The sequence below is a fragment of the Phascolarctos cinereus genome, unplaced genomic scaffold, assembly GCF_003287225.1.
Source record: "Phascolarctos cinereus isolate Bilbo 61053 unplaced genomic scaffold, phaCin_HiC Scaffold_2;HRSCAF=192, whole genome shotgun sequence".
Taxonomy (NCBI): domain Eukaryota; kingdom Metazoa; phylum Chordata; class Mammalia; order Diprotodontia; family Phascolarctidae; genus Phascolarctos; species Phascolarctos cinereus.
The window spans coordinates 230,479,094-230,487,015 of record NW_027555625.1 but is presented as its reverse complement, the minus strand read 5'-3'; positions in this window follow the sequence as shown (position 1 = coordinate 230,487,015).

Below are 7,922 nucleotides of genomic sequence, written 5' to 3'. Positions count from 1 at the left end.
GACAAAAAGCAAATCAACCAAGGAATTGGCATTTTGCTGGGGAGATACATTTATACAGATGAATAGGGATATAGACTACAATTTCATTGATATAGGGAACTCTGCAGGGGTGTGTTGGCAAATACTTAACAGCTGGCTCTCCCAAAAAAAGTACCCACAATACAGTTTTAAGTTTAATATGCATTATTAATATTCTCTGTCACTTTCTTTAAAAAAGTGATGTCAAGACTTAATCTAGACATTCAGCAAAACAATAAATTAAGCCTCAATTTGTAGTGTTTACTGATTTCTGAGGTGTAGATGCTCACACTGAAAATTTAACCATCAGCTTTAAAGAACTGGACTAAGCTGACCTCAGCTCATCCCTGGAACTCTGCTATGAAGAGACCTTCCTCTATAAATGCAGGTTGGTATCTTTGGTCAGACTTGCAGCTTTTGAGAGTTATCAAACTGGACTGAGAGGTGAAATGATTTGCCCAGGGTCATGTAATCAGAAGTAAGTCTTCTGGGTCCTGAGGCTAGCTCTCTGTTTATTAATTCAGGCTGTTTTTGAAGAGGGAGACAGTACTAAAACACTGGGAGGGCCAGGAAAGGCTTCCATAGGAAGTGGAACCCAAGCTGAGCCTTGAAGGAAGCTACAGATTCTAAGAGGTGGAGGTTAAGAGGGAGAGTATTCCAGGCATAGGAGAGGCATCCTGTGCCCCAACTATCTCTCCCTTTATAGGAGATAGAATGCTGACTTTGGAGAATGTCTACTAGTCCAGCTTGGATTGGAAAGGAGTCTGGAAGGACAGAGTTGGATCAATTAATAAATATTTATTATGTATCTACTATATGCCAGGCACTATGCTAAGTTCTGGGGATACAAAAAGAGACAAAAAGTCCCTGCCCTCTAGGAACTTATAATCTAATGAGGGAGATAACATACAAACAAATATAGACAAAGTTAGTTAGATACGGGATAAATTGTTGTTATTGTCTGTTTGTCCTTCATTCTCGAAGAGGACCGTGACTTCAGGAAGGTGATGATATGACTTGCAATTGACTTTGATTTGAGTGAGGGAGGGCTATGCATAGTCACCAGCCTCACTTTCTCCTCCTGAGCCATCTGGGTCCAGTGGCCAGATATCGATCAGGACAACTGGAAATGGCCCAGGATGCAGTGAAAGACTTTGGCTCTTTTGAGCTAAGGTCTTTTCAGGTTCTCACTTTGAGGGAGGCAACACTCATTCAGTGAATAGGCATCTTTAAGGAGTCAAAGGATGGCCCCTGTAATAAAAAAAAAAAAATCAAACTGTAAGGGGAAGACTCTCAGGGTTGCTGGCCAAAAGAGAAACAGTTACTATTTACATTCACTCTGAGAAAGGAGGGCCCAAAATAACTATTAAGTGGTGCTTGGGTAGGGATCTACTGTTGTCCAGTCTATGAGTTCCAGAGTGAATTGGGTTTAAGGGTTGGTATGTGAGAAAGAAATTTAGCCAGTAAACCCCCAAAAAGGAGGGAAAGGAACAGGGGCAGGGAGAGGGAGAGGGGGAAGGGTTGGGAATGACTTTCAGTAAAAGATGGGATTTTAGTTAGGGCTTAATGGAAGCCAGGGAGGTCAGTAGGTGAAGCAAAGGAGAGAGAGCATTCCAGGCATGGGAGACAGCCAGTGAAAATGTCCAGAGCCAAGAGATGGAGCATCTTGTTTGTGGAACAGCCAGAGGTCAATGTCACTGGATCAAAGCATATGTAGCAATCTAAGAAGACCAGAAAAGTATGAAGTGGCTAGGTTATGAAAAGCTTTGAATCCAAAAAAGTGATGTTCTATTTTTGGTCCTTGAGACAATAAGGAGCCGGTGGAGTTTATTTAGAAGGAGGGTGAGATGGTTGGACCTGTGCTTTAGGAAAACCATTTTAGTGGTTAAATGGAGGATGGGTTGGAGGGGGGAGAGAGTTGAAACAAGCAGACCCACCAGGCTCTTAGATGAGTCTATTGGTCCAAGAGTGAGGTAATAAGGACCTGTATCAGAGTGGTAGCAATGTTAGAGTAGAGAAGAAGGTATATTCTAGAGATGTTGAAAAGGTGAAGTTGATAGGCCTTGGCAACAGGTGGGATATGGGGGTGAGAGACAATAAGGAGTTGAGGATAACTATTAGGTTGTGAGCTTGAGGGACTGGGAGGATGATGTTACCCTCTATAGTAATAGGGAAGGTAGAAGGTGAGGAAAACTTAGGAGAAAATGAATTCTGTTTTGGGCATTTTGAGTTTAAGATATCTACTGGACATCTCAGTTTGAGATGTTTGAAAGGCAGTTGAGATCAGAGATTGGAGGTCAGCAGAGCGCTTGGGACAGGATAGGTAGATTTGAGAACCATCAGCATAGAGATGGTAATTAAATCCATGGGAGCTGATGAAATCTCCATGTGAAGTAGTATAGAGGGAGAAGAAGAGAGGGTCCAGGACAGAATCCTGAGGGTCACTTATGGTTAGAGGGCATGATCTGGAAGAGAATCCAGCAGAGATCCCTTACCCCAAAAGAATTTGGGTTCCATTTGTTTAAGGGGGGAATGATGGGGTATGGGCCCAAGATGAGACCTTTGCTCCTCCCCCTCCCCCAAATTTGGGTCTCATTTAACTACAGCCCCAGAAAATCCTTAAACTTTCCTTGAACTCACTTACTTTGTCAAAGAAGTCTCAAGATCTTCCCTAAACTCATCCCCCAGTCCTCCTCCCAGACTCCTCCAGTCACCCCAACTACTTGGCTGTATATAAGATCCATCCTGGCCACCATTTAGGGGCTGAGACTTCCTCATGCCCACTTGTCCTTATGGGCATCACAGATGGTCAGATTCCTTAAGAGTCTGGCCTATCTGGCTCATCTGTAATAAACCTTGTCTTTGGCTGAAAGGAGGCTTGGGTCGAATTCTTTCAGATAGGACCTGTATGTCGTGATTTCAGGGACCCAGCATCCCTAAACCCCTAAACCTCTAAACCTCAATACTACTAACTGACCTCTTTGGGTTGTTGAGAAGAAAGTACTCAAGAAATATGAATTATTAGGATAATGGTTCCCAGGTCTATTGGTTTTGAATTTAAAAAGCATTTTGTATCCATGAACTAATTTGGGCTTCACAACAATGCTGTGAGGTAAGTAGTGTGAATATCATTCTATCTGTGAGTATATATAAGCTCTGAGAAAGTAAAAGATCTGCCCCAGGTCCCATAGCTAATAAAGGGCAGAGTTGGAGTGTCCTGAATCCCAGGCCAATGTTTGATGCTTGGTTTTCTCACTCAGAAAGGCTAGAGATCTTCAATGCCTGTTTCAGAAAGCATCCTTCCAGAAGCCTTTGTTGTTATTTAGTAATTTCAGTTGTGTCCGACTCTTTGTGATCCCATTTGGGAGTTTTCTTGGCAAAGATAATGGAGTGGCTTGCCATTTCCTTCTCCAGCTTGTTTTATAGATAAGGATACTGAGACAAACAGGGTTAAATGACTTGTCCAGGGTCACATAGCTACTAAATATCTGAGATAGGATTTGAACTCAGGAAGATGAGTCGTTCTGACCCCACGTATGGCACTCTATCCGTTTCACCATCTATCTGCCCCCCAGCCATTGGCAAAACAGTGAAGATTTTGGTGTCCACTTTTCTCTTTTTCCAATTCCTTGCTCCACTTTCTTTCACTAATCCTATCTTCTGTGTTCAAGGGTCTTGTTCTCAGTTAGCTGCCAAGGAGTCCTGCTGAGGTTTTAGCTAAAGATGTTACCCTTCTTCTAGACAACAGCATTAAAAAAACCACATTACATCACCTAAATTTTCACCTGTATCCCTCTCTTCTCCCCTATCAGAAAGTCCTCCCTTATAACAAAGATTCTTTATTAAAAGAAAAAGAAAAAAGTCATCAAAACTTATCAATACACCTAATAAAAATCTGACAATATATACAATGTTCACATCTGTAAGCCTTCCCCCTGCCCTCCTCCCACTCAAAGGAGCAGGGCAGCTGTTTTCTTATATCTTTTCTTTGGGGCTTAGCAAGGTCTTTTTATTTTTGCATGATGCAGTTTCAATTGTTTTGCAGTTCTTTTTATTTACATTGTTGTAGCCGTTGCATATGTTGGGTTTCTTTTTTGTTTTTTGACTTGCTTTATTTTGCATCAGTTCACACATCTTCCTCACTTCTCTGTAGTCATCATATTTGTTGTTTCTTACAACACAATAATATTCCATTACATTCACATACAATGACTTGTGTAATCTTATTCCCCAGTCAGTAGGCATTTGCTTTGTTTCCAGTTCTTTGCTACTATAGTAACTGTTGTTTTAAATATAGATAATTGCATTTCAGTAGGGAATATGGAAGACCACAAATCCCTGAAGAATCTAAAGGAATGAATCTCTAAACGTGGAATTTTCCAAATTAGTGACACAGGTAGTGAGAGAAATAGTTTTGGGCAGAGGGTAATATCTAGCACCCCTCTGAACACCCAGAATAGACAGCCATCTATGCTTCTAATGTCTAGAGCCAGTCTTCAAATAATACTGATTTCCTTGACAGAAACGGCATAGCATTGTAGGATCTTATCTGTGTAAAGAGTCACTTCCAGCTCTGAGATTCTAGGATTCTTGGACATAGTTTCCTAATGTGTAAAAGGAGAGGACTGGACGAGACGATCTGTAAAGTCTCTTCCAGCTCTGATGTTCTAGGTTCTGGAATTCCTTGTAGTCCTAACACATCCTATGTATTTTGTTTTGAGATCTTTTCCAGTTTTAACATTCTATATTATTAGGTCCCTTCTAGCACTGACATCCTCAGTTTTAAGGTCCTTTCTAGTACAGATATTCAACATTTTATAGTTAAATTTAAAGTTTCTTCCAGCTCTAACAATATTCTATGTTCTGTGTTTTAAGAACACTTCCAATTCTAACTGCTGTGTTCTAAGGTCTCTCTCAGCTCTAGTAGTCCAGATTTTCAGGCCCCCTTTAGTCCTTCTATTTTATGTTCTTTGATCTGTAATGTGAACTGGAGTGGTTGGGGAAGGCTTCATGGAAGAGGTTGGAGCGTGAGCTAGCCTCGGTCTCTGAGCTGTGCAGAGAGGAGAGGCAAGCTGTTCTAAGCAGAGTGAACAGCCCTGACTCCAAATCAAATACAGTTTCCCTGGGGCTTGGGTTGCAGATAGCTCAGGTTTTATCTTTTTATTTTTTATTCCTGGGTTTTCGATCTCATGCAGCCTGGCAATCCTTCCTCAGCAATTAATTCAATGTTTTATTCATCCCTGAATTCTTTAAGGCTGCAAATCAAACCTCACTCGGTGCATTGCTAAGCACATTAGGAAACTCCTGCATTGCAAACAACTCTGTCTTCTGCATACCAAACAGACTCGCCTTCCCTTTGCAGGGAAAATGAATTTCTCCCAGTATTTATCGCACTAATTGCATTCAGAGTAGAGCGACCAAATATCTTCTCCTTCAGATTTACATTATGCAAAAACCCAATCTCTGAAAGTTACTAAACCAAAGTGAGCTATTCGCAACCTCCGGAGAGCAGGAAATGCATTGTTTGAACTGCCAATCCATAGAAATGAGATTTATCGAAAAAAAGAGCTCAGATACTATAAACTATCAGAGAATAATCACCTCTGAGCATGTGTGCCCCATAAATTTGCTACTTAGGAGAAAAATGGGACAGCTGACCGGACACACATTGTGGGATTTATATCCTTGGTGCAATTAGAAAAATGAGGAGGAGCAGTGGCTCCTCAAGGGTGCCGGCCTCCCACTAGGGAGACCTTGAGGACCAGCCCCAACAACTGCAGAAGGTGAAAGACGCCTCCTGCCACTCCAGCTGTCCCCCTGCCAACACAGCCAGAGCATGGAGCTCAGTATCTTAAAGTCTCAAAGCCGGAAGGGACCTTTAAGTCTACTTTAGTTTACATCCTGTTTTCTGTATAAATCCCTTGTATAGCATCCTTTACCTCTGCTCAAACACCTCCCTTGATGGGGAACTCATCACCTTTCCCCTCTGCCCCCTTCTCAGATTACTGTAGTTGTTGGAAAGTTCTTTCTCATATTTGATTGTGTTGAAACCTGCTTACCTTGTAACCTCTATTCAGTTAGTCCCAGTTCTTTTTGCAGTCAAGTAGAATATGTAGAATCCTTCCCCATAATAGCTCTTCTCATTCCTGGTCGGATTCCTGGCTTTGCTTCTTACATATCTGTGTGACTAGGCAAATCAGCATGTCTCTCTGGGCTTCAGTTTTCTCATTTGTAAAAAGAGTGAGTTAATCTAGTTCATGGACTCTCAACCTTTTTTTTGTGTGTGTATGTCATGGATCTTTTTGGCAGTCTGGTGAAGCCTGTGGACCCCTTCTCAGAAAAATGTTTTAAAATACATAAAATAAAATACATAAGATCAGAAAGGAAACCAACGGTTAGTGAAAAGCAAGATGTAATTTTCTTCCCATCCAAACTCCCTGAAATCTATCCCTGGATGTCTTGTGGGTCTGTGGATCCCAGGTTAGGGACTCCCTGATCTGGATAATCTCTAAAGCTCCTTTGAGCTCTCACTCAAACCAAAGATCCTAAGATAACTTAAAGGAAGTAATCCTAATTAATTCCCAGGGATATCCTTGGCTCAGTCCCCAACTAATCCAACTTTCTCCATTTTCTCCATCTTTCAAGCACAGTGATCATTGAGTATTGTGACCACAGGAAATCAAACTGAAATATGATTTTTTTTTCTATGGGATTGAATGGATGACAAGAGCTTGGTGTGTTCTGTCTCCAAGGGATATTTGAATTTTTCCAGAGGACTCCTTGGAGATACGAGACCTTAAATTGAAGAAATGACTCTCTCATGAAATTTCAGATACCGAAGCAACTTGGAAAGATTTGGGGACAGAGACTCCTTTCAGACCACCCACTTATGGCTGACCCTGAAGCCATTCATTTTAGCTGGTCTTGGATTTTCCATCCAGTGGGTAAATTCAGCACCCCCACTCTGTTACCCATGACACGCTCAAAGTGATGATAAAGATAAACAGTCCTTTCATTCCTGTCCTAAAGGCAGTTAAGATGATGCACTGGCTAGTGCCCGTCCAGCCATAAATTAAGTCTGTTGCAAAGTTTTTATGGCTGTTGGTTGTAAGCTCAGACTCATAGGTCTTTGGGGATAAATGCAGATTCTTCAACACAGCAGCCTCTATCAAAATTCATTCAACAATAATTCAAGGAACAAACATTTATCAAGGACCTACTATGTGTAAAATCTTGTGCTTGGCTCTGAGAATATAAATATAATAATGACAACTCACTTTTATGTAGAACTTCAAGGTTACAAAGTGCTTTCATCACAACAATCATGCAAGGTAGGGGACTGCAAGTATTATTATCATTCCCACTTTATAGATGAGGAAACTGAGGCTTGGGGAGATGCAGTGACCTTGTGGCAGTAATATAGCTAGCAAACCTCAAAACTGAGATTCTAGCCTAGGTCTCCTGACCATAAGAGCTCTTTTCACTGTCATAGAAAAATATCCTATACTTCCCTTCCTTTTTTCTCAGCTTATAGGACAAGACAATCATCCTCACTCAGACTCTCATAATCTGTTGCCTAGATAATTGTAATAGTCTTCTAATTGGGAATTTGCCTCCAGCATCTCCTCTCTCCAATTCATTCTCCAGGCAGCTGCTAAATTTCTCTCCTCACTTGATAGTATTTTATTTTTTTTTCCAATTACATGTAAAGATACTTTTCAACATTCAGTTTTATAAGATTTTGAATTCCAATTTTTTTCTCCCTTCCTTTCACTCGTCTCTCCACCCCCAAGATGGCAAACAATCTGATATAGGCTATATATATATACATAATAATATTAAACATATTTCCACATTAGTCATGTTGTGAAAGAAGAATCAGAAGAAAAGGGAAAAAACACAAG